At 44.0% G+C, this 27,693-nt stretch overlaps 1 long non-coding RNA gene across 2 annotated transcripts; it reads left to right on the forward strand.

Moving 5' to 3' along the window:
* Positions 1–76: 76 nt before the first annotated feature.
* On the forward strand, positions 77–19,460 carry LOC311516847. 2 transcript variants are annotated; one of them, XR_014710514.1, is made up of 4 exons: positions 116–251; positions 5,012–5,052; positions 13,013–15,906; positions 16,871–19,460. It is a non-coding gene; the product is annotated as an uncharacterized lncRNA (long non-coding RNA). The 2 variants fall into 2 exon arrangements; XR_014710513.1 differs by lacking the exon at positions 13,013–15,906 and having other exon boundaries at positions 77–251.
* The last annotated feature ends 8,233 nt before the right edge of the window (positions 19,461–27,693 follow it).

The raw sequence follows: 27,693 nt of genomic DNA on the forward strand, positions 1-27,693 counted from the left end.
GAAAACGTCGCTTTGTTCCGCCTCCCTCCCGGCGCGGCCCTGTGCGAGGCGGGCGCCTCCCCACCTGCCCGCCCCCGCCCCGCCCCCAGGGCCGCGCCGCCTGCCTGCGCCTGGATGGTGTTGCCGGCACCCGGTGCCAGAGGCGAGCAGCAGCAGCAGCAGCAGCAGCAGGGTTCGTTGCCCGGCGTGCGTCACCCCAGAAACACAGCGGGGTGGAGAAGCAGAAGAGTTTATCTGGAGCTCCAAAGAAGGTATGGGGGAGAAAAGAATCTCAAATCCTGCACACTGAGCAGGCAGAGTCGCATATTTTTATACTCCTTATCTCTATTGCATTACACATCAGCCTAGTAAAACTGCTTTATATGGGTTACAACACTGTTTTTTCCGGCAACCTTAACAAGAATTTTAGCAATTCAAAACAACAGCACAGCCCGCTTAGCCTTGCGATTAATGAGGCGAATAAGCGGTTATGGCCTTGTAGCTGATTCCTGCCGTTATCCTAACTTGGCGCCAGCAAAACCTCCACGAAACAGCTCTGTCTGCAGCTGCAGCGTTATTTTGGGAGTACAAGGGCTTTCTCAGGCCAGCCAGGACTGAATTCTGTGAAGGGGGGTTGAGAAGGGCACCTAGGTCTAGAGCGAAGAGACTTCCTCGACACTCATGGTCTTCCACCCCCTCGACTTAACTAGTGGCCATGCCCTGGGACCCCAACAATGGGAACGGCTGTGAGCGTGCCCCGCCCATGGGGCCCTGGCTCCGGAGCCCAGGGTCAGCGGTCCCAGCTCTGCATAGAGCGCTATGGCTCCTTGGAGCCGAAATGTCCAGCTAACACACTGGCTCCACACACTGCAGCATCCCGCCGTTGCATAGGTGTCCAAAGCCCCAGCTGCCTTCTGCTCAGCCCTCAGACCTCCCGCTTCCCCCCGACGCTCTGCCTGCAATTCAGTTATGGGCTGTCCAGGCAAAAAATTTTGGCATAGCAAGAACTGAAAATGTGGGGCGAACATGAATTTACTATCAAAATAGATAGCAGAGGGGCTGCTGTGCTGATCATATTATTCAATTCAATGGCTTATATGAAGATGCAACATGTTTCCAGTGTGCCACAGGGGAGTGCCCCGTAAGCCAAGAATTTTAAATTCAGCTGTTGCAGAGCTCAAAGGGCCTTGATCCTCCCAGAGAGCTTTTTTTTCTGTCTTGCCTTCACTGTAGAGCGTTGTTCCCGAAACTGTGAGGTGTGCCCCCTCCGGGGGCATGGAGGAACATTCAGGGGTGTGTGGTAGGGCCTTGGCCAGCCCCCATGGGAGGCAGGGAGAGAGTGCCACTCGGCTCTGCTCTACCCTCAGCCCAGCTCCGCTTCCGGCCACAGCCCCCAGCTCCTGGCCCCAACCATTGGCCAGCTCCTGGCGGTGGCCCCCAGCTCCCAGTCCCAACCGCGGTCCCACTCCTGGACCTGCCCCTCCCTGCCCACCCCCGACAACTCTGGTTTCGGTTCCCAACCGCAGCTCCTGGGGGGGCGCAGACCAGGTAAGGGGGGATGCAAGTGAAAAAGTGTGGGGATCACTGCTGTAGAGGCTCTAGAACCTTCCCCAGCTCCCCTCTTGTCTGGTTTTCTGCTACAGTTTTAAAGAGCATGCACATCCTCATAAAAAGATCTCTACCCCAATTTTGTGTATAAACAATATTTAACAATAATTAATATTTAACAACAAATCGTTAAACCTAAACAAATCTCCAGCTTTGCCACTCATCCAGATGTCATCATCTTTGTCAGGAGATCGGTTTTGTCTGTATTCCAGTGGTGAAAGACGAAAGCTTGAGATCTCTTAGGTCAGCATTTCTCAAACTATGAGGTGGGCCTCCCTAGGGGAGGCACAGGAATGTGTCAAGGGAGGTGTGAGCTATGTGGTTTGATTTTTTTAAGTGCTTTGGCTGTCAACTCTGGGTGGCTGGGACTTGGGCTGTGCTGTCCAAATTGATCTGGGGTAAGTGACTGCTCTCTTGGCACTGGGAGCAATCTGAATATTTTGTGATTTTTGGTGTGAGTGAACATTTATCACTAAGTCCAGTTTGCCTAGATGGCAAGACAGACTGGAGTGCCCAAGGGGACTGTCAGTGACTCCATGGAGAGACTGTTACAGTGATCCAGGAGTTCACATTTGTTTCTGGTGTGGCAAAATCTAATTATAGAACACATCACAGGGTGTCTGCCCTTTTTTTGACTGTCTGCCCCAAGGCAGGCATTCACTATTGTGCACCACTCCAGACAGTGTGACAGATGGATACAAAATTGTTCTTAGATCCTAGGGTTAATCACAACGAGCTAATATAATTTAAAGATGAGAATCCTCGTCTGCACAGACGGTTACCACTATTTTGACATTGTGTTAGATAACCCTTGTTATAACACTGCCATATTCCAATGCAGAGAAGTCCTAAGGCATTAGAATATGGACTTAAATATTTCTATTATTGTAGTGCCCAAAGGCCCTGATCCATCCCATCACATGGGGCACTGTACAAACATACCTTCTCAGTGTGAGGCTCTTACAGTAGGACTGGTGAAAAAATGTATTTTTTGTAAAATCAAAAAATCAGATTTCATTGTGTTTGAAATAATTCACTATTTTGCTGGAGTTTTTTGACAAAAGGAAACAGAAAAATTTTGACAGGTTTCAGAGTAGCAGCTGTGTTAGTCTGTATTCGCAAAAAGAAAAGGAGTACTTGTGGCACCTTAGAGACTAACACATTTATTTGAGCATAAGCTTTCGTGAAAGTACTCCTTTTCTTTTTAGAAAAATTTTGGTTTGTTTCAAATTGGAAAATTTTGGTTCAGCTTTTGGGGTTTGTATATTTTAATGTTTTTCCCACTTTGTCTTCCTTTTATTTATCTTCCCTAAAAAATTAAATAAAATTTTCAGATTCAAAATGAAGGGGATTTTTTTGTGTATTATCATCATCATAGCCCCTAGTAACTAGGAGCCCCAGTCATGGGCCAGGACATCATTGTGGAAGATGCTGGTTTAGCTGAAAAAAACAGAAAATGTATAAATGAAATGAAAATTTTCTGTGATGATTTCTGCATCCGATGAAGTGAGCTGTAGCTCACGAAAGCTTATGCTCAAATAAATTGGTTAGTCTCTAAGGTGCCACAAGTACTCCTTTTCTTTTTGCGAATACAGACTAACACGGCTGTTACTCTGAAACCTGTTCCATTCAGTCATCCACTTTTCATCAAAAGCAATATCAATGAACTGTTCTAGCTTACACTCTAAGCCAGGGGTTGTCAAACTGGGGATAAGGACCCTTGAGGGGGTCATGAGGTTATTACGTGGGGGGTCATGAGCTGTCAGCCTCTACCCGAAACCCCGTTTTGCCTCCAGCATTTATAATAGCGTTAAATATATAAAAAAGTGTTCTCAATTTATAAGTGGAATCACACTCAGTGGCTTGCTATGTGAAAGGGGTCACCAGTACAAAAGTTTGAGAACCACTGCTCTAAGCTATATGTTTAATTACAATGCAGTGCAGAACATATGAGACGTACAGAAACAAGATGACAAATTATTCTCTTGCGGTGAGCTGTCACATTGCATAGATGCTACAGTGTTCAGTGCTACACAGAATACCTAAGAAAAGATAGATAATCAATTGTTTTCTTGCAGGAACTGCTGAATAGTCCTGTAGATGTTTTTATTTCCTTAGCTCCCTCCTCTGCTTATACTGCCAATTGAGTCTGAGACAGCACTGATTCAGCTACAAGTAAGCTCACTTCCATAGTGTTACTGGATAAATCCCATGGTATGCCCAGTTGTTAACTAAAAGAGCTATTTCTTCCTGATTGCTTTTACGGTCTACTGAGAAGGCTGGATGAAATGTTTCTTATTTCTGTTGACGTAATTTGTTCATGCACTGTTGAGGATGGCAAAGGCCTCAGTTCCATAACAAGTGTATTTTCTGCACATCTCCTACCACTCTAAAACCAGTAACAGTATGTTAGCTTGACATTAACGAAGAAGCACACCAATTCTCTGTGGAATGGGAACATTTTTTGTCTGAATTACATTCCTTGGGAAAGAGATTCAGTCCTTGGCTGTTCATGAACTTTTTAAAGTATCTGAATCAATCTGTGCAATGGAGTGAATTGATTTTTTTTTGTCTCCTTTTAGCTCTCTTTCTCTTTTAGTAAACATATATATATCGTTAAATAAGTTGGTAGTAAATTTGGTTGATTTCAGTTTGGCAGTGAAGCATTGTGTATTTTAGAGCATTTGTTTTACCCTCCTCCAGTGCTAGATCTTCTCAACCTCACATAACTGAGGCTGTATCCCCATTTAGTACAACCCTTCATATTCTTGTGGTTGGAATTTCCCCCTACAGAGCAAGCTGGTCAGATCATTAAAGCAGAGGTCTAAGAAGCAGGGGATCTAGGTTAAACATTCCTCTAATGTAGCCTCCTACGGTCTCTACACAGACCCCAGTTTTCTATGATCACTCATAGTTTGATTGAGTCTTCCTAAACTGAATCTGTATTTCAGTTAAAAATAGTCAAAATATTGACTTCTGGGCTTCTGTCTGTCAGTCTAGTGACCTGACACTCAACCATTTAGCATTACCCGAGGCAGCTGAATTAACAAACACATTTTAACTAACGTTTAGACAGGGACAGTTGTTTAAAAAGGTCTAGAGCAGAGACAAGCAGGCAGTCTGTGTTGTTCCTCAAACAGCTCCCCTTCATGGCTTCCCGGTTTAAGTACAGGTATTGGCCAATCGGGACTGCTAGGACTGCCGCTCAGGTCCTCTGGGTGGTACTTCTTGCCAAGACCAGCCTCACATGAGAGCCCAGCCCAAGTCGTCTGTGGCACTGTGGAGACATCAGTAGCTCAGAACCTCCCAGGTTCCAGCCCTGCAGGTTTTAATACTAATTTTCTGAAATTGGCTGGAATTGCTGTAAGAACAAGGTCATTGTAGACTTTGACATCTTTCTCTAAAGCCTTTTCTTCTTCCATAGGTGGCCATTTAATTGGAGCTCTTGATACAGTGTCTGCTATGGTGAGTGTTTCCTCTGCTACGTGTTCAATGTTGAAAGAAAATTGCATCAGCCGAAGTCTAAATCTTTGAATCCTAAATGGAAGATTTTCCAGTGGTTTTACACCGAATAATACCACTAAGAGCTGGTGATCAGTTTCTGCATTATTTTGGCCAGCACAGGTTAATAGGGTTGCCAACTGTCTAACTGCACAAACCCAAACCCCCTTGCCATGCCCCCTGTCCAGCCCCTTTCCTGAGGCCCATCCTTCTCACTCCATCTTCCCTCCCTCTGTCGCTTGCTCTCTTCCACCCTCACTCACTTTCACCGGTGGGGGGTTGGGGTGCAGGAGGGGGTGTGGGCTATGGGAGGGAGTTTAGGTGTGGGAGGGGGCTCAGGGTTGGGGCAGGGAGTTGGGGTGCGGGAGGGAGTGTGGGCTCTGGTTGGGTGGTGCTTAACTCAGGCGGCTCCCGGAAACGACTGGCATGTCCCTGCAGCTCCTAGGCTTGGGGGGGGCCAGGCGGCTCTGTGCACTGCCCCTGCCTGCAGGTACTGCCCCCGCAGCGCCCATTGGCCACAGTTCCCGACCAATGGGAGCTGTGGAGCTGGTGCTTGGGGCGGGGGCAGCGCATGGAGCCTCCCTGATTGACCCCACACTTAGGGGCTGCAGGGACATGCTGGCCGCTTCCAGGAGCTGCACTTCCAGGAGCTGCCCAGGAGCCAGGGAAGGTAGGGAGCCTGCCTTAGCCCTGCTGTACCACCAACTGGGCTTTTGGCCTATTAAAATGTCCCAGATTGCTTTCAATAGCAACCGGGAGATTGAGGCTGATTCCAGGAGATTCCCAGCCAATCCGGGAGGGATGGCAACCCTAGGTATAAATAACAGTGTAGATGGTAAGGCACTGTTTAGGTGAGTAAAGACACGCCAGAACCTTAGAGTATGTACTCTACATGGCTCTCCACACATGCAAGCAGTGTCTCCCGTAGCTACACTGCTATTTTTAGCAAAGTACTGTAGTGTCCTGTTTTGTCTCTGCTGCCAGAGACTTTCTCTGCCACAGGGAGTTGTTGAAGCCTTCCTCTGCCTTAGAGGAAGACTCTGGCTTTGGGGAAAGGCTCTGTCAAGGGGAGGCAGCAGGGAAGGGCTCCGGCAGCTCCCCTGCTGCCTTCCCCCTGCCGGAGCCTTTCACTGCCACATGTAGCTATACACTGCATTGTGGATGCAGCCTACTTTTCAGTGTGGCATATAGCTACATGTATCTTACACGCTGCTGCCAGCACAGACAAGGCCTCAGTGGGAAACCTAGGGTTAATGTGATGTGTTAAAATACAACTGGTCCTGTCTACATCAGAGTTTTAAAACATGTTAGTTAAAATCTATTTGTTGGTAAGTTTAAAAAACAAAACACCTTTTAGCCTAGTCTAGACAGAATTCAAGAAACGAGAGTGCTCAGCACATTGCAGTATTGGCTCCTTGTAATGCTGCTGAATACTCACCAGACCACTCTTGTATTTGAAACAGTAGAAGAGCTCAGCAGCCAAGACAGTTCCTTCGAATAAAGAGCCTGACTCAGGAACAGCCTTCTGGCATTACTTTCTGGTGGTCATACTGGTCACTTGGGATGAATTCTACCCTTGATATGTTTTCCTTTTTTGTTTGTATTTGGTAATAAACAGTCATATGGACTTGGCTTGTGTTTTAGCTCAGAGGGCCTAAACAAACCCACTGGTTTAGCCCTGAAGTGGTTTCCCTAACTACCAGACATATTATTTTATGACAGGCTAACAAACCTAATTACTGAAAATTCCAGTTGGCTAGCTGGGAAACTGGTTTAATGGACCAACTTCTCTATAAAAAGAAAAGGAGTACTTGTGGCACCTTAGAGACTAACAAATTTATTTGAGCATAAGCTTTCGTGAGCTACAGCTCAGCTCACAAAAGCTTATGCTCAAATAAATTTGTTAGTCTCTAAGGTGCCACAAGTACTCCTTTTCTTTTTGCGGATACAGACTAACACGGCTGCTACTCTGAAACCTGTCAACTTCTCTATGGATCTGTACATCAAAGATGCTTTGATTTATTTATTTTACCACTTCTTTACAATAAGAAAAGAACATTGTTATTTTAAATTCTACTTCCTGTATTTTCTGATTGTGTGACTGTAGTTAGTTGTTAAACCACTAGAGGACAGTATTTACATAGAAAAGCATATACTTACAAACATCTTGGTTAGTTACAAGAAAAGGAGTACTTGTGGCACCTTAGAGACTAACAAATTTATTAGAGCATAAGCTTTCGTGAGCTACAGCTCACTTCATCGGATGCATACAGTGGAAAATATAGTGGGGAGATTTTATATACACAGAAAATATGAAACAATGGGTGTTACCATACAGACTGTAACAAGAGTGATCAGGAAAGGTGAGCTATTACCAGCAGGAGAGCGGGGTGGGGGCTGGGGGGACCTTTTGTAGTGATAATCAAGGTGGGCCATTTCCAGCACTTTACAAGAACAGTAGGAGGGGAAATAAACAAGGGAAAAGAGTTTTACTTTGTGTAATGACACATTCACTCCCAGTCTTTATTCAAGCCTAAGTTAATTGTATCCAGTTTGCAAATTAATTCCAATTCAGCAGTCTCTCGTTGGAGTCTGTTTTTGAAGTCTTTTTCTTGAAAAATTGCCACTTTTAGTTCTGTAATCGAGTGACCAAAGAGATTAAAGTGTTCTCCGACTGGTTTTTGAATGTTATAATTCTTGACGTCTGATTTATGTCCATTTATTCTTTTACGTAGAGACTGTCCAGTTTGGTCAAAGTACGTGGCAGAGGGGCATTGCTGGCACATGATGGAAGATATCACATTGGTAGATGTGCAGGTGAATGAGCCTCTGATAGTGTGGCTGATGTGATTAGGCCCTATGATGGTGTCCCCTGAATAGATATGTGGACACAGTTGGGAACGGGCTTTGTTGCATGGTTAGGTTCCTGGGTTAGTGTTTTTGTTGTGTGGTGTGTGGCTGCTGGTGAGTATTTGCTTCAGGTTGGGGGGCTGTCTGTAAGCAAGGACTGGCCTGTCTCCCAAGATCTGTGAGAGTGATGGGTCATCTTTCAGGATAGGTTGTAGATCCTAGATGATGTGATGGAGAGGTTTTAGTTGGGGGCTGAAGGTGATGGCTAGTGGAGTTCTGCTATTTTCTTTGTTGGGCCTGTCCTGTAGTAGGTAACTTCTGGGTACTCTTCTGGCTCTGTCAATCTGTTTCTTCACTTCAGCAGGTGAGTATTGTAGTTGTAAGAACGCTTGATAGAGATCTTGTAGGTGTTTGTCTATGTCTAAGGGGTTGGAGCAAATGCGGTTGTATCGTAGAGCTTGGCTGTAGACAATGGATCGTGTGGTGTGGTCTGGATGAAAGCTAGAGGCATGTAGGTAAGCATAGCAGTCAGTAGGTTTCCGGTATAGGGTGGTGTTTACGTGACCTATCCAGCTTCTCGTCCACTGTAACCCCTAGGTCCTTTTCTGCCGAACTGCTGCTGAGCCATTTGGTCCCTAGTCTGTAGCAGTGCGTGGGATTCTTCCGTCCTAAGTGCAGGACTCTGCACTTGTCCTTGTTGAACCTCATCAGATTTCTTTTGGCCCAATCCTCTAATTTGTCTAGGTCCCTCTGTATCCTATCCCTACCCTCCAGTGTGTCTACCACTCCTCCCCGTGTCATCTGCAAACTTGCTGAGAGTGCAGTCCACACCACCCTCCAGATCATTAATGAAGATATTGAACAAAACCGGCCCCAGGACTGACCCTTGGGGCACTCCGCTTGAGACAGGCTGCCAACTAGACATGGAGCCATTGATCACTACCGGTTAAGCCTGATGATCTAGCCAGCTTTCTATCCACCTTATAGTCCATTCATCCAGCCCATACTTCTTTAACTTGCTGGCAAGAATACTGTGGGAGACAGTATCAAAAGCTTTGCTAAAGTCAAGGAATAGCACATCCACTGCTTTCCCCTCATCCACAGAGCCAGTTATCTCGTCATAGAAGGCAATTAGATTAGTCAGGCAAGACTTGCCCTTGATGAATCCATGCTGACTGTTCCTGATCACTTTCCTCTCCTCTAAGTGCTTCAGAATTGATTCCTTAATTGCTCCATGATTCTTCCAGGGCCTGAGGTGAAGCTGACTGGCCTGTAGTTCCCAGGATCATCCTTCTTCCCTTTTTTAAAGATGGGCACTACATTAGCCTTTTTCCAGTCGTCCGGGATCTCCCCCGATCGCCATGAGTTTTCCTTTAGCATTCTCGGATGCAGCGTGTTCTGGGCCAAGGTGTTTGAAGCACCGCAGGCCGGCAGAGGTACTCTGAAAAACGAGACCCACATGCAGCTAAGCAGCGAGTTATTGGCTTTATTGAAGGTTAGTGTCACACCCGCAACGGGGACTCCAAGCGTTGCTGTCATGGAAGCGGAGAACCCAGCACACCGGAGCTTTGCCTGGGACGGAGTCGGACGAAGGGGTAAACAGGAAGCCCTAATAAGCAGTACACAAAAGCAGCTCATGAATATATAATAAGGTACTTCCCAACAGGGGCTTTCTGCTACCTGGCAACGGGCCATGCAAGGCAGACAAAACGGCCTAAAACCGGTTAGAGTTGGTTCTCCATGTCCTACAGTGACCGGGCGGCCTCAAGAAAGTGGATGTTCCCTAGCTAGGCCGTAACAAAGTCTTCCGCAGTCCCTTACACAGCGCACCCAGCCCCATGGACTTGTGCTTGTCCAGCTTTTCTAAATAGTCCTGAAGCACTTCTTTCTTCACAGAGGGCTGGTCACTTCCTCCCCATGCTGTGCTGCCCAGTGCAGTAGTCTGGGAGCTGACCTTGTTCGTGAAGACAGAGGCCAAAAAAAGCATTAAGTACATTAGCTTTTTCCACATCCTCTGTCACTAGGTTGCCTCCCTCATTCAGTAAGGGGCCCACACTTTCCTTGACTTTCTTCTTGTTGCTAACATACCTGAAGAAACCCTTCTTGTTACTCTTAACATCTCTGGACTCAGGCCTGCAACTGAGTGTGTAAACAGGCAATCTCATTAGCTACTCATGGATTGGATCTTGAAAGGTGATGAGCACTTTGGGCCTGAATGGTAGGGGCTGAGTACTAGGAGGAAGCGGTGGAAACACACAACACAGGTCAGGCAGGACATTTCAGGAGTAGGGAGCCAGCAGGAAAAAAGGCAGAAAGTGGAAGAAGGAAATGAGGGTGGCATGTAAATTAAGGTCTGATCCAAAGGCTGCTGAAATGAGAGTCTTTCAGTTGATCTCAGTGGGCTTTGGACCAGGCTCCTAATAGATAGTTGATCAAAGCCAAAAAATCAAGTTGTTCTGAATGTGTTCTTCTAGGCAGCCAATTTGATACAGATTTAAAAGTTTAGCATTATTTTTGAGCAGATTCATTTTATTCAGGAATGTCGTATAATTCCTGGCTGGGGTATTAAAGAATGCTACATACACCAAGACATTTTTTAGACCACAGACCCCCTGGTTCCATAACATTAATTTTTGGGGTTATTTCCTTTACCTTTGTATCAGTTATTGCTATGAATTCCTAGATGCAGCCTTTGTGTTTGTGCTATAATTCTAAACCTCTGCCCAATGTGGATAGATTTTTTTCAGATTAGATTCTGAGCTATTGGAGCTGATTTATTGATATTATTCCATATTATTAATTTGAGCATGCATCGCACTTTATAAAAAAATAAGACACAGCCCTGCTCCAAAAAACTTACAATCTATTTCAAACACAAAAACTCTTCAAAGAGGAGTTGTTGATGTAAGAATCTGGCAGTATTCATTTTGTAAAAAAGCTTTGCAGAAAAAGTTTTCTTTGAGGAGGACTTTGAAGCAAGAGAATTAAGTTGTTTGGTATATGAGATGAGTGAGGATATTCAAAGGATGAGGGGCAGGCAGCATGGAAGAAGGAGGAGGAGGTGAGAGACAAAGGTGTCAGAGCCTTCCCAAAAGTGGGAGGGCCAGGAGCCAAGAGACCCTGCTTTCCTCCCAAGGGCCCGCCCCCAGCCAAGCCAGAAGCTGGAGTGGGGCCGGGGAGCCCGCCCCCCCGCCAGGGGCTTTGGGGCTCCGAAAGCAGCCCCCTGCCCATGTCCCCACTCCCTGGAGTCCCTGCCTTTGGCAAGTGGAGTATCCACAGCTCCTCACAGCTGCCCACGTGGGTCTTACCATGGCTGGGCTGTGGCTCCAAAGCCCACCCTCTCTGGTTGGAGCTGGGTCGGGGACAGAGGTATATGGGCATCTGTGGGGAGCTGGCATGGACTTGTAGATGGACCCTTCACCTGCCCTGGGCCTGGCAGGGTCAAGGGCCAGGGCGGGGCTGCTTTCAGATGCAGGCCCCCAAACTGCAGACAGGTGGAGGGTCCTCATGGCTCCCACAACTGCCCGAGCTCCACACTGGCCTCGCTGGGGGGTGATCCTGGGGGGAAGAGAAGGGGAAGGAGGCAGGGTCTGCCCCCATGAAAACTGGATGGGCCAAGCCCATGCACTTTCAAAAAGTGGGAGGGTTATGGCCCCCCTAATTCCCCCCAGTTCTGGTGCCACTGGTGAGAGAAGGACATAGAGAGGGTAGATAAGAGGGAATGGGGCTGGATTTAGGGGCAGCTGACCGAGGTGACCGCCTAGGGTGCCAGGCTTGGGGGGCACTGGGCTTGGGGTGCTCTTTTTATTGTTAATGACAAAAGGGAAAATAGAATGTTTGAAGTAAAATATTTCAGGTATTCCGTATGTGGATTCATTTTAAATAGCCTCCTAAAATGTTATGCACCTTTGTAGAATCTTGTGGAACCTTCCAGGCTTTCTGAGAACTACATTTTCCTTGAACCTCCTAGAATGTCCTTGTGAGTATATAAGGGGTGGGGCATCGCCCGCCAGTCAGTCAGTCAGATATAAGAACGAAGTGAAGCGAAGTGAGAGCCCAGCTGTGATATTGTGACCTTTAGTGTACTTGTGTTTTAAGACTCGAAGAGTGTGAGTAGTGACTAATAAAGAACGTATTTAATGATGTCATGTGTGAGCACTTACATCAATTAGTTTGTAAGGAAGCTATGGACTATTACTTCAGGAAAACAATTCAAAATGAATTGATTGACCTTATGTCACGGAAGGTGCTTGATAACATATTGATGCAGCCTGGCAAAGTGAAGTACTATGCTGTAATAATGGACTGCACTCCCGACATTAGTTACAGTGAAAAGATGTCATTTATAGTAAGATTTGTTGATGACAAAGATGGCTGTATCCAAGTAAAGGAACAGTTTTTCTGTTTCTAGTCTGTGGATGACTTTACTGAAAAAGGCCTGATAGAACTGTTTATGAACCTTTTGAATGAGAATAAAATAAAGATTCAGGACTGTTGCAGCCAAGGCTACGACAATGGTGTGAACACAAAGGGAAGAAACGGTGGCATCTAGGCAAGGTTCCTTGCACTGAATCCAAGAGCTTTCTTCGTGCCCTGTGGCTGCCATTCCCTCAAACTGGTTGTGTCAGATGCAGCATCATCTTTAGATTCACTATCTCACTTTAGAGTACTGCAAAGGAGGTACGTCCTGTTTTCAGTATCAACTATCAGGTGGAAGATCCTCAGGACAAATCCTCACGGACAATGTTAGAAATCTGACGGTGAAGTTACTAAGAGAAACTTGCTGGGAGAGCCGCATTGATAGTGTAAGGCCAGTCAGGTACCAAGTGACTGAGGTTTATGATGCCCTGATGGAACTGGCACAGCCAAGTAAAGCCAAGGCTGGAATCTGACACGAGGTGCAAAGCCTGGCAAACCAGATCACAGACTTCAAATTTTTTGTCTCAGGTGTGGTTTGACACAAAATTCTGTTCCAAGTAAATGTTGTAAACAAGGCATTACAAACTTAGTTGATGGACATCACAACTGCTACTACTTTGATGAAAAGCTGCCTTGATTTTCTTGTGGCCTACAGAGACAACGGATTTGAAGATGCCATCACTGCTGCCAAGGAAATGGTGGAAAACTTCGGAGTTGAGCCTGTCTTCAAGGAAACTCATATTCATTGGAAGAAGAGACAATTTGGTTATGAGGGCAGAAATGAGGTGATGGGAAGCTTGGAATTAAAATTCAGGAAGGAGATTTTTCTCTCTCGTTGACACTGCTTGAGTGTCCATCAAAGAAAGGTTTGGACAAAGGAAGCACCACAAAAAGAAATGGAGTTTTTTTGTATTACCTTAGTAAGCTGCTGGTGGACAGGAAACACACTTGAACAATTGTACGAACCTTCACCGGATGCTGACACAAGAGGAAAGTTCAGACATCAAAGATAAAGACCTCGAATTGGACAACATCCATTCCATTTTGCAACATGGGAAGCACTTTCCACTCCAAGTTCTCCAATTCATTCGTGATGCAGAGCTGAAGGATATTTTTCCTAATGTGTGGATGCCTTGAGGATTCTGCTCATGCTGCCAGTCACAGTTGCAAGTGTGAGCACAGCCTTTCAAAGCTCAGGCGCATTAAAATGTATCTTTGATTGACAATGGCCGATGAGAGACCGACATCGCTTGCTATTTTATGGCTTGAAAATGCCATTGGCCAGTCTATGGATCTCTCTGATACTGTGATTCAGTTCATGAGGGAAAAGGCAAGAAAAGTGACCTTTTGAACTAAAGGACTAGAGTTAACATTCTCAGGCTGTCACCTACTGTAACACTTTTTAATACTGGTCCACCCATATTGGTGGACAGTTCAATTTCTTGATCTTAGCACACTCCACTCCATGCATCTGATGAAGTGAGTTTTAGCCCACGAAAGCTTATGCCCAATAAATTTGTTAGTCTCTAAGGTGTCACAAGGACTCCTTGTTGTTTTTTCTTAAAATTAAAAAGGTTTTATAAGCTTAGAGGAAACAATTTTTTTATTTGCTTATATATGGCATGCATAAATACAGATTTAACTAGGCCATGGTTAAATATATTAGGAAAAAATCTATGGCTAAATTTATATTAAAATAAAAATAAAGTTGGTTGAGGGGGAAGAGTAGGAAGGGGAGTGTGGAATTAACAAGCTCTGTGCCTATTGTCATCCTGACCACTTTACTGGTATGTTTTATCCCTTTCCTCCACCCTTCATCTGCTTTTTATTTGGCTCTCCAGGCCAAAGCTGGTGTATGTATAGCACATTGGGGTCATGCTCCCCATTTTAGTGCTGCTGCAATACCAGTAACAACAATAATGCTCATCATTTTGGGCTATTTGTGCACGGGGTCTCTTGTTTTCGTCTCACTGTGGTTGGAAATATCCATTTTATGGCAGCCGATGAGATTCCTTAAAAGTCAATTGAACACAAAAATGGAAAATCCAGCCGTGTCCGTGTGTAAATTATGACTAAAGCATGTGTCATCGATAAACTTTGCTATCGGGGCTTTCTGTTGCCTTTTATTTATATCAACTTCAAGCCTGAAAGAATGTTTTGGCTGCTTTTCAAAACATGAATGCCTAGCATATGTGGATTCACTGAAAGGGCAATTAGTCACTCCTATTAGCTCAGAATATCCAATCACTTTAAAATCCCTGCAACATCAATATGCCTCAGCATGAAACAAACTCTCTTGTGGCTTGCTTGTTTGCAACATGCTTTTAATACAATTGTCTCTCTATCTAGGGGAGTATAGATCGTCTACTGACGTATAAATAGCATATGGGTGCACTACTTGTCCTTTTGGAAGAGTTGGGATGATACCACAGCCTTGAAATTAACCCAAGGCTTGTGTTTTGTGTTGTCTCATACTGCTTATCCCTAATAGAATTACTCATATTGTCATAGCTTGAGGTGTCATGTGACCATGATAAAAGCCCACAGTCATTCTTTTCAAATTCTGAACAAGGAATCCAATCAGAATAAGGAAAATAGTATTAGTCCCAAAGCTATTGTGTTTCTCTCTCTGGCCTGGTCTACATTCCAGAGTTAGGTCGAAGAAAGCCACCTTAAGTCTACCTGTTAATGAATGTGTCTACACTACCGAGTCCTTTATGTTGACCTAAATTGCCTGTGATGTGGACGTCTGTAATCCACCTGTGCGAGATGCGTAGCGCATAGTTTGATTTTCATGGCCTGACTGCAAGGTAGTGCAGATGCAGCATTGTGTAATTTGATTTAGTTGGCCTCCAGGTGGTGTCCCACAATGCTCATCTGTGACCGCTCTGGAGATCATTCTCAACTCTGCTGCACTGCAGCCAGGTACACAGAAAACAGTCCCACCCCTGCTAAAGCCCTGGGAACTTTTGATTTCCCATTTCCTATTTGATCAGCATTGGGGGCATGCCAGTTTGAGCACAGCAGATAATGGAGACTACACACCCCAAACACACTCCAGCCTGGTCTACACAGGAGGTGGTGGATCTCACTGCTGTGTGGGGAGAAGAGTCTGTGCAGGCAGAGCTCCGATCCAGCAGAAGAAGCACGGACCTCTATGCAAAGATCGCTCGTGGAATGGGGGAGGAGGACAACATGAGGGACACACAGCAGTGCCATGTGAAAAGAAAATAATTTTTCCAGAAGGCAAGGGAGGCGAACAGTCGTTCTGGTGCTGAACCCCACACATGCTGGTTCTACAACGAGCTGCATGCAATTCTTGGGGGTGACCCTACCAGCACCCCCACAAGCAATGTGGACACCTCACAGGTGTGTGAGTCTAGGGACAACAAGGAGGATGATATGTGGATGAGGAAGAGGAGGAGAATGGGAGACAGGCAAGCGGGGGATCCAATTTCCCCGAGAGCCAGGAAATATTTTTAACCCTGGAGCACGGTGGGTTGCAGGACATCACGGTGGCTGACCATGATGGCAGGGAAGGCACCTCTGGTGAGTATACAGTTACAATAAAAGTCCAATTAAACTTTAGCAGGCACACACATTTCGTGGTATTGCATGTTTACTGTGAAGAAAAAACGAGGTGCTGTGATTCTCTGCATAGAAGAGGGCGCTCCAGCTACGCAGAGGGTGGTCCCTGGAAAAGACACTTTATGTGGACTGGGATAGCCCAGGATTGTCCATGGATATCTCTAGGAAATTTTCATGGAGGTACTGTGCAATCCTTTGTAGAAGGTTTCTGGGTAGGGCAGTTTTATTTCTTCCACCATGATAGGACACTTTCCCATGCAACTCCTGAATTAATTCTGCTGGCATCATTGTGGTACACAGCACAGCAGCGCAAGGACCGGGTCTATACCCAGACACTTGCAGCATCTCCTTCCTTTCCGCCACTGTTACCCTCAGGAGACTGATATCACATAGGGTCGCCTAGGGGAAACGGGGGAAGTTCTCATTAAAAGTGCTCTTTCACTGAAAAAAGGGCATGTAGACCCCCACCCCTTCCGGATCACCAAACCACACAGCCGCTAATGTGCCTTTATTGTGCTTGGAATGGGTTGGCAAGTAGTTTAATGTGGCTGATAGGGGACTGGGTCCCCCCATGAGAGATTCCGCAATTTGGGAGTGAAAAACGTTCCCCCTCCCACCTTCCCTCCCACATTCGTAAACAGCTTCCTGTGGTGCTATAGGGAAGGACCATTGTTCGACTAACTACCTGCTCTCCTGACATGAGCCTGCCATAAACTTCATTAAAAGTGTGGTCACCCGTGACCCAGGGGGGCCTACTGACCATGGCTGGAGTAGCAAAATGGTGCAGTGAACAGTTACAGATTCTGATTATGTTATGGCTTGCACCTAGTGTAATAAGGGTGGGGTTTTTTATGAAAATGGCTTTGCTATGAAAACATTTTATTCATGTGCAGTGGCTTCTTTATTTTTTTTCCCTGACTGACAGCTGGAAATGTGTCCTTTAGCTTGTCATCAACACCTGAAAGCAGACTCTCGGTGATTAGAAGGAGGAGAAAGAGAACGCAGGAGGACATGTTCACTGAGATAATGAACACCTCCGGGACAGCTGACACAGAGCTGAGAGCATGGAGGATTTCACTGTCCGAGAAGTTAGACATGGACATGGAGAGCAGGAAAGCTTCCAATGAGCGAGAGTGTGCGGCGCAGGATGAGATGCTTTGGATTATGAAGGACCAAGCAGACATGTTGCTGCGTCTGATTGAACTGCAGGAACAGAAGCAGGAGGGTAGAGTCCTTCTGCAGACCCTGGTGGACATACAGCCAGCATCGCCTGGTGCAGAATCACCCTCCCCCAAGCATTCCATGAGGGGTGGGCGAAAAGTCCATTATCCTAGTGTAATAATGTTTAAGATTTAGACTGTGCGCTTAGCTTTTATTTTCTTTGGTAACTATCTCTGACCTTATATGCCTATCACTTATAATCAATCGTTCTATATTTTACCTAAAACAGTGTGCTTTGGTTGAAGTACCTGGGAAATCTCAGCTCAGGTTACAAAGGCTAGAGTATGTCCTCTCCAAACTGAGGGAGGGGCGGACTGTGTAATAAACTTACACTAGTCACGCTTCTGACCAGGGAAAGGTGGTGTAGCTCTGGAGTGCAAGCCTGGGGAGCTGGGGGGAATTGGCTGGTGCCTTTCTCTGTGTGATTCGTGAGTGGCTCTGGGAGCATTCATGCAATCTAGCTGGGTCTGGGGCTCCACATGTGGTTGTGCTGAGTGATAACAGCACCTGGAGGGGATTGCTGCTTGTCACTAGCAAAGCATTGTGAGAGACAGCCCAGGCTGGAGAGTTAAAGGCGCACAGCTGTACCCCAATTCCAAGTTGTACCCTGGGAACCCCATCACAAACATCTGTCTCCAGATGGTGTTCCCTAAGCCACAATGAAATGCTGTAAGGTCCTTTCAGATATGACAATGGTCTATTAGTTCAGTACATTGTTCCGTTTTTCCCTGTTTTAGCCAGAGTTGTTTTGCAGTAAGTTTGCAGAAACTCAGAGAAATTATATTGCACAAGGCTATATAGGTTTATGTCAGCCTACCACTATCTTTTCCTCTCATCCATGTACGTCACTCCCATTAACTGCAGGGAAGATATGCTTGTGAAATTCTTATACATCTAAATCCTAAAATATGCAAATTAACCTTTCTTTTAACGTGTCAGTTCAGTGCTGGTGAAAGGTGCTGTGAGTTCACAGCTGAAAACCCTGGAGCCCTCTGTTTAGTCACAGCCTGGGTCCAACACAGGCTGTGGCCGTACAGACTTCTCCTCACAGTCTTGCTAAATTGTCTCATCCCTTATCTAGAGGAACCGGCTCTCGGCTGTTCAGTCCTCATGTCTGGTATATCCCTGACCTGTGCTGAGATTGACAAAACTGGGTCATTTTTCATTGCTGGTGTTTGTGATGTGGACACCTATCCATTGGGAAATGAACTGAAACCACTGACTCATTTCACTTGTATAGGCCATAAATAATGGACATTTATCATTTTTCAGTGAGTGCTGTGTCACTCCTCTGTGTAATATCTCTTTATGCAGAGCCAGACTCTGGCTAATCCTTATATGGCTGCACAGAGTGGGCAGGAAGGGAGTATGGGGACTCCACTTTCCACCTCCTTCTCTGTAATTATGGCCAGAATCACAGCCCCTGTGTTAGTGGAGTACAGGGTCTGCTAACAAGATGCAAGACCCCAGAAACAGCTCACCTTAATGGGGCAACAAAAGGTAGGGAATTGGTGCAGGTATGGCCCCATCCCCTTCTGCTGACCAGCTGCATAGTAGGGGAGGATACCCCACCTTTTGAAGGGATGTTACTGTCTGTACTTCCTGTATTGCTAGTAGTCCAGGTGCCAGCTCTTGCCAAGGCTATATGTGTCAGCTGAGCACTGACAAATTCATAGCTGGAAGCCAGGCCAGCTCACCTAAATGTAAATATTATTCAAGATAGGCGTTAGACTTGTAAAGAAGTGTTTAGACTCTATAAAATGCTGGTAAATTGCTGCATGCATTAATCTTACTTGTAATGTCTGTATCCCATGCTATAAGGTAATATGGAAGTTTTTCTTTATAACTGTAAAAATACCTGCTCTGAACTTGTGAACCCAGGCGTGAGGAGTGGTTTCCCTTCCCATCAAGAAGGATTATCGAAACTAAGTGGGCCATTTTGAAGCATCACACTACAAAGACTGGGCTAACAGACCTCTCTCACCCGTGAAGGTGCTATGTGCAAGGAAGCTCGTCCCATCAGCTTGAATTCTGAAAGAAGGAAATAAAGACAGCTGACATGAAATTCATCATCTCCCTCTCACAGGGCTGGATCTAGGAAACAAAAGCAGAGAGCCCCAGGGTCAACCTGGGTTAGCCCTAAGATAAATTGAGAGCTGATTGATTACTACAACTCTGTCACCTTTTGGAACCATAGATTGTAACTTATTTGTGTATATATGCTGCCTGCTGTAACCTGTAAAAAACTGTCTCATTTCTTTTTCCTCATTAATAAATCCTTTGTTAGTTTACTATTGGACTGGCTATAAGCATTGTTTTTGGTGAGATCTAATGTACAAATTCATCTGGGGTAAGTGACTGGTCTCTTGGGACTGGAAGCAACCTGAATATTTTGTGATCTTTGGTGTACTTGACCATTATCACTAAGTCCAGCTTCCCTGGGTAGCAAAATAGACTGGAGTGTCCAAGCGGACTGTCTGTGACTGTATGGCAAGACTATTATGGAGCTTGAGGAGTTCATATTGGTTACTGGGTTGGCGAAATCTAATGCTAGTACACACCAACAGTTTGGGATGTCTGCCCTGTTTTTGACATTCTGCCCTGAGGTTGGCACTCACGGTCATGGACCACTTCACACAGTGTGACACTTCCCATTCCACCACAGTTTAGGTCTGCACTCCCCCTTACCAGTAGTGCTTACCATTAGCACAAAATAGCCCACAACCAGGTTACTATATTGGTGCCAGACTAGTGACAAAACAATCACTTATCTAGCAAATGCTAGCATCACAGCCAGTTGTTACATGCATTGAACTGGTTTCATAAATGAGACAATCCTGTACTAAAGAGCTTTTGGTCTCCAGTTGATTCCTATACTAGTTTGGCATGCTACATTGACTGTGGAATTAGGAGCAGATTTGCCAGTCCTTTAAGTAAAGTTTTGTATATAGAACAACTAAAAACCACATTGATTTTTTAGAGTATAAACTATTCATGCCATTGTACTAGAGTCTGATCACTGTATAAATAAAACCAAAACAAAGACTCGACAGCAACTCCACCCTGTGGCTGATGTATTTTTTGTCTAGGTTTGTCTTCTCAGACTGTAATTACCTCAGAGCAGAGAGTGGCCTTGATTCTGCCTGTGCATCAGTTTGATGCCATTGTATCTCCTCCTACTTTCATGGAGTCACTTTAGATATGCACTGATGTGAGAGGAAAAAAATATCAGGCTCAGTATCTTACGTGGTATTCTGTACCGCACTGAGCACACTGTGAACACGCAATGATTAAATAACAGTATTGTGCTTTTGTTTAATGAATCTCATTGGCCACAAAGTCTGTGTTAGTCCTTAGTTAATAGTGAAAGAATTAGTTAAATCCATGGTTCAGGTCCTTCACTCTTTTGCTTCATTCCTTTCTTAGCTAAATACACTTTAGTATTAGTTAGGGCCTGACCCCGCGAAGTGCTTTGTATGCAGCAGGCTCTTGGGAGCTGCTGATGTAACTCTCGCTGAGGTCAATGGGAATGGCGGGCACTCAGCATCCTCCCAGGAGCATTCAGCAGATTGCAAGTTGAAATTCATTCCTTTGCAGAAGGCCAGTGCAAGACCTTAGCTATTCAAGCTAAACACTCGCTATACTGTTTAAGTGGGACAGGAAGACTGATGAGAGGCGGGAAGGGGGAGACAATTGTACTGGGCCCCGAAACTGAACAGGGCCCCCAAAACATCTGTAACTGTGGTGAAATGGGAGGAGGCGGGTCCCCAAGGAACATGATGTACTAGAGCCCCAAATTTCTCTCAGCCGGCCTGGGGACGTGAGTGTCCTTGTGCTGGCCCTCTGCATAGAATATCATTCCTCATGCCTATGGCACACACGCAGCAATTCTTGGAGGAACAGGAGCACTGGAAGAGATTTAGAAATTGCTAGACTGGTTTGTCCAGCCTGTTACACCGTGAACACTCATTTCCACTTGCTATTTATTTATACAGAGCACTAGAAATATTCCTGGCTTTTTGTCTTGTTTCACAAGCCATATATTGTTTCAGTGTTTATCTTGGTTAGCTTGATTACAGGGTAAGCAGTTCAGTAGCCCCAAAGTAGAAGGAAACCAGCAAATCAAAATACATATCAGTATCCTTGACCACGGTGCCAACTTTTGCATAGTTGTGGAAAATGCAATACACATGCTTTTGTTGCTTGTGATGGTAAATGAAGAAAGATATACTACTATATAATTTCAATATACTGGGCCTACAAAGTTGAAGCAACCACAAGTGGTGCTGTACAGATGGTTTTCTCTTGCCAGTTCGCTGAGTGCTCGGCCCAGTTTCTCTTAAGCTATTGTAACTATAATCTAAAACGTACAACTGCAATCAGACTTGAAGATTTAAATAGGTTTTCAATTGCAGTGTTTTCCTCACCATCATGGACTTCATTCAAGGTCTGGTGTGAATAAAACAGCTGTTCTGCTTGAATTGTTTTATTTTTAGCCTCTTCTCATATATGAAGTGCCAAATTCTGCATGTACTCTCTGAGACTCAGTAAAGATGTCTGCTAAATAAGTAAAGAACTTCTAATGACATTTTAGTGAAACGTTCTGCCTGGCATACTTTCTCCCTTATTCAAAATTGTTAACCCACACAGCAAGAGAGTAGATTTAAACTAATAAGACAAAACTGGGATTTTTATCCACTTACTCCCTTTCAAAACTTTGGGGGGTTGGATAAAATGGGATCTAGATTTGATCTACCTCACCTTTATTTTGGTTTTGGAAAACTAAATCCCCAACTGATGAAACTTGAAAGCCCCAAACCAACCCACAGTTTTATCCCTTTCTGTTTCATATAGAGTTGGGATTCCCTCCAAGACCTCTCCATTTGGCTTATCCAGAACACCTTGTCCAGTTCTGGGAGAACACTTCATCCAGTTCTCTGGGATCCATAAAATCTCAGTTCAACGTCAAATCATCACTCAGTTACTTTATTAGGCATGTAACAGCTCCTTGCTCATGCTGGCCAGGTCCAGGCTGATACCACAGTTTCAATTCACATCACACATTATGCAGTTTGTATACATCTTTCCTAGCTACTAATATCTATACTTCTTGCATGTAAGGGCCAATCACTTTGCAGGCAAATGTATCAGTTCAAGATGTTCCTGCCTATTTTGTTTACTATAAACATACCCACAATACCTGAGTTAGTTTCTGCCTCCCTTGTTTCAGCAGTTACTTGTTCAGGCTTGTCTTGTCTTGGTCTTGCTCATGTCGGCTAAATTAGCCTTACATCTCGATTTTGAATGAAACTGAGGCCACCTCTCTGCCCTAACTCTTATCCAAAAAGACCCCGTAGTGGATTGGACAAACTAGGCTCTGGAGCTGAACTCTTTCATAACCAAAAGTAGCTCTGGTTTTGTTTAAAGAATTCTTCTTTTGCATCTTCCTGGATGTTCTTAGTGGACTTCGAGATTCCTAAAAAGGTGACACTTTTTTCTCATTATACAAGTGACCAACTGTACACAGGTTTTTAACGCCATATGGAGGGCCTGCTATTTCCTTTTTCTGCAACCTGTCTTCAGAACTCTAGTTTAGTAAGAGGCATATTTAACACAACTGAAAAACTGGGACAGATATTTCAGAACTTGTGCAGGAGGAAAAGGATATGCATACAATAACTTAACCAAAAAAAACAACCAACCAGAGTTAGAACCACCAGGAATTTCTGCTTTTTCTGAGAAAGTCGTTTATGGCTTCAGGGCACCAACTAACGACTGCTTTCAAGTGCTGAGGTTCTATTCCTTTCACTTTTGATGAGAATGAGCATCATCATCATCATAAACACCCATGAGAATGCCTCACTGTGCTGTCTCTGAGAAGGGACCTACTCAGTGGGTGATCCTATTGGAGCTGTGAGAATAACCTATTTTTTCCATTTGCTACCCATTAAAAAAAAATGTTATTTTTCAGATCTACCCAAAACAAAATTTTTCAAATGTTTTGGTGATCCAAAAAGTCAGGAAAAAATTTCTCTTTAGGTTGAGTGAAGTGTTTTGTTCTACCTGAAACAAAACACTTTAATTTTCAAGCTTCTTTATATTTCTAACTTTTTGAAAATAAAATTTAAATAAATTTTGAAACAAAGTCATTTTGCCTAAAAAAAAAAAAAAAATCAAAGTTGTGTTTCAAAAATGTCAAAATGAAGCTTTTCAGGGTCCCCGCCCCCGCAACTGAAACCATTTGGAGCATTTGACATGAATTGGTGAAATGTTTTGGTTGACCTGAATTTGCATTATTTGGCAAAAAAAAGTTTTGGACAACAAATTTTACCCAGTTTGGAAGGGTAAATTTTACCCAGTTTGGAAGGGACCATCATGATAACTTCAGGGCAATTCTCCCTCTGCAGTAATTCTCTACCCCTTTCTCGATTTCTCCCAATTCTTTTTCCAGTCCTCTCCTTGCTCTTTCCTATGTCCTTTCCTCCCTTATCCCCTCATCTTTGCCCTTTTTCCTTTCTCCTTCTCATCTTCTTAGAAAAAAACAAAAACAACTTTAAAAACATTTGAGGGACACTACATGCCTAGTGAGATTGCTAATGACCTCCCATCTTTGAGAGTGGGAAATCTGCTGTTGAGAGCTTAGACCACAATAAAGTTCTATGCTAATATCAGTAAAGCTTTAGCTATTTATTACTAAAACATACATCAGGGGTTATCAAACTTCATTGCACCGTGACCGCCTTCTGACAATAAAAATTAATACACGACCCCAGGAGGGGACACCAAAGCCTTGGTTAGGTGGGGGGCCAAAGCTGAAGCTCAAGAGCTTCAGCCCCAGGCAGGGGGCCTGTAACCTGAGCCCCGCCGCCCACAGCTGAAGCCCTCAGGCTTTGGCCCCAGGTGGTGGGGCTTTGGTTTTGGCCCCGGGCACCAGCAAGTCTAAGCCAACCCTGGCAACCCCATTGAAATGGGGTTGTGACCCACTTTGGGGTCCTGACCCACAGTTTGAAAACTGCTGACTTACATCAATTATGTTAGCAGGGTGTGGTAATGTCAGGAGTCAGGTCAGGAACATTTTGCCTGTTTTAACTGTTACAGTAAGAAGCTTCAAAGCTTGAGACCTTTTTCTCTCAATTGCTACTTCCACTGCCAGTTTTTACGCTGGCACTTGCAGAAAACAGACATACATTACACTTCTTTTACTATCAGTAAACAAAATATATCTCCTCTTTTAAGTGACTGTTGTCAAAGTGAGGCTGCAGAACTAAATAAATATTTTCTTTGCAGTCTGCCTGGACGTCCAAATGTCAGGGATGCGGAAACATCCTTCTTTTCAATTGTACATTCAAACTTTTGACACCCAACATAGCACCTATGGCTGTAGTTTGACTCAAAGTCCTGACAGTTTGGAAGCAGTCCTAAGTACCTGGAACTTTCCCAGCTGCCTGAGTCTCCAGCCAAAAGCCTTTGTTTTATCAACTAGGATAGTTCAGGCTGATGGAATCAGAAAATTAACCACTACAGGTCATGTGAGGATCTCAAAGTTCTTTTGAAGATCCAGACGCTGATTCTGAATTCATACTGATGAGAATCAGTATAAGTGAGATCAGACTCAGGCCCACAATGTCATTCATTAAACATTTAATAAACCCTATGTCAGCTGCTTTAAAAAAAAATCTAGAGAGCTACATTGGAACCAGAGGATCCATAGATCTCAGGGTTTAAATTAGTAGGGCATGAGCTGGGGAGTAAGGAGCCAATCAGCTCCCCTCTCCCTCTGGCTGGCTAATGGGAGTTAGAGAGCCCATGGGAAGGGTGGGGAGGCACCCCTGAATTCCCCCCATGTGTACTCCTGACTCCTCCCTTTTTCTCTGCCTCTGTCTCCCTTCCCGCTGGTCTTGTCAAATTTTCCACATCAGTTGATTCAGGCCTGGGGCATTGTTCTTAGGAGAGTTTGTTTGCTCACATCATTCCTTGGTTGTGTCTCAAGATGAATGAAACCTAACTGACCACTGCATTACATGACATAACACAGGATTAATAGCGGTTTTGGAGATGTAGTGTCGCTCATTAACCCTTTCATAGACACTGCACATAGTTCACTGGTTGTGCCTTTCTGCTGGGCCCATCCTGCTCTGCAGCACCAGCTGGGAGTTCTGCTCTGCAGAGTGATACATGAAGCAGTAGTAGCAGTGGCATTACTTAAGTTAGCCCTAGGAGGAAAATAGGGGAGCAAACAGCTTGGCGTGGGTCACACCAAAACATTATTTAAATCTGTTTTTCTGATCTAACAGAGAATTGATTCAACAGAACTATGGGCCTCTAAAAATCAGGCCCTCGCTGTCACAAAATGGGTACCCAAAATGGAGACACTCAAAATTAATAGAATTTAACCTCTCTTTGCCTCAGTTACTCCATCTGAAAAATGGGGATTAGAATATTTACCCACTTTAGGAAAGCACGCATAGACCCTGAGATCTTTGGATAAGAAAACCCTAAACATATGCAAAGCATTATCATCTAATAAGAGCAAACTGTGCATTATATTTCTGGAACAGCTTTCAAATAGCAGTACTGGGCGCAAATAACCTAACTAGTTTTAATATGGAACTTGATTAAATTTATGAGCAGGATTATATGACGGGTTTGCCTGTGAAGACTGGACTCAGTGACCCAGGCAGTCCCTTCTAGTCCTATATTCATATTACTTGACTAGTACTGTGGCTTTTATTGGTATTAGAATAAAGAAAATTCTCACACAAATTTTGGAGCATTGACCATAGTTTATTTTGAAAAACAAACAAACTTTTATCTTCATCAAGACAGAAAAATATTGGTTCCTAGAAAAAGAAAACAAATTAGAATTTATTTTTTTCCAAAACAGGGTTTCTTTGTTTTAGATGCCATCAAACAAGTGAGGGGGCACTTAAGTGAGGCTATGAATTGACAAGTGGACTGGTAGTTCCTAGGAAGTCCCTATGTCTGCTGCAGACAGCCTTAAACAATGAGACACAGTAAATGAGGAGCTGTTCTCTAGAAAGTTAGACCAAGACTTAGTCAATTCCAATTTTCTTCACATATTCTTCTGGTAATAATGTTCCAGCTGGGCCTTTACTGTCAGCTGGCTGTGACTTTCTTTTAATTAATGTATGTACATTACTTTGAAAGTGTCAAGTACTAGACAGAGTAAGTGATATCAGTATTACCATCACCAAAAGGCTCAGCCAGGAAATCAGAAAGGGGGGAAGATCAGTTTCCAAATCCATATTCTGATGTTAATGGGGGAAGAGTAACAACTTCTCCTCCAAGTGGGAATATAAACAAAGAGGAGAAAGAAAAAGAGAAGGAAATTTATGGACTAAGGATGGAGAAATTCCATTTCTTTTGTATTTTACATTCTGACTCTGGCTGAGACCTTTGTGATTTTCAACTAGGGTGCTTTAATAGGGCTGAACATTTTTGTTTAATCATATATTGTTAACAAACTGGATCTCCCAGATGGCTTTGCCTCCATTCTAGCTAAACAGATTCCTTTGCTTGGCACCATGCTCCCGTCAGCTTATCCTATTTCCATTAATAAAATCAATGACTAATTCTTACCACTTGTTAAAACCAAAAGAGGTATCTACTGAAAAGAAAAATTAGAATAGCTGAGCCATTTGATATCTAGGAAAATAGCGACGTTGGAACCAGCATATCTGTTTAAACACTAGAGTGAAACTAGACTGAACTATAGCTAACTTGGGTTCTGGTCCTGTACCATTAAAGTCAACAGATATTTTACCCTAGATCCCTTTTCCCAGTTCTGAGTTCCCTTCTTTAAGGCTTTATGAAGATGAGTTATATGTTTTTTCTCTTAACCTTTTAAATGACACATATCTATTAGCTAGATACTGAAGGAACAGAGAATTAAAAATGCAAGTCACTAGATAAAACAAATAATTGCGTTCAGAGATACCATATGCCTGATTATGATCTACCTTACAGCAGTGTAAATCAGGAGTAACTGTACAGTGGTGTGAGAGGAGAATTTTTGTTTGAAAGAACTATTCTTTCGTTTAAGTTGGCTTTTAATACATATGCAAAGCTTTTGACAATCTGTATGCACCTATATGCACAACCGCCAACTTTGCTATATATGCATGCACAGAAAGCGCAATACTTACTTTATTGTCTTCCACTTAGTGCTTCGTTCATTGGAACAATTTCAGATGATATTTATGGAAAATTTAAGGGATGTGAATAGTTCTAATCAGCTGAAAATGATTCATAATGAATCAGTGATATCAGCAAAAGAGAGTTTTTAAAAGATCTAGCATTGGGTGATGTTGTAAGGCAGAACTTTTTTCCCCATAACATCTACAATGCCAGCTACTTAATTAGTAAGGGTAGTTATACTATCAGTGAAATAACATTTAGTTTTTATGTTAAATTAAAAAAAAAATCCAATGGAAATACACATTCAATATGCCAAGAGAATACAGCCAGTTCCGTTTTAGCTGGATGTAGCTTACCCAGACATTGCTG

The sequence above is a fragment of the Lepidochelys olivacea genome (genome assembly GCF_965140295.1).
Source record: "Lepidochelys olivacea isolate rLepOli2 genome assembly, chromosome: 2".
Taxonomy (NCBI): domain Eukaryota; kingdom Metazoa; phylum Chordata; order Testudines; family Cheloniidae; genus Lepidochelys; species Lepidochelys olivacea.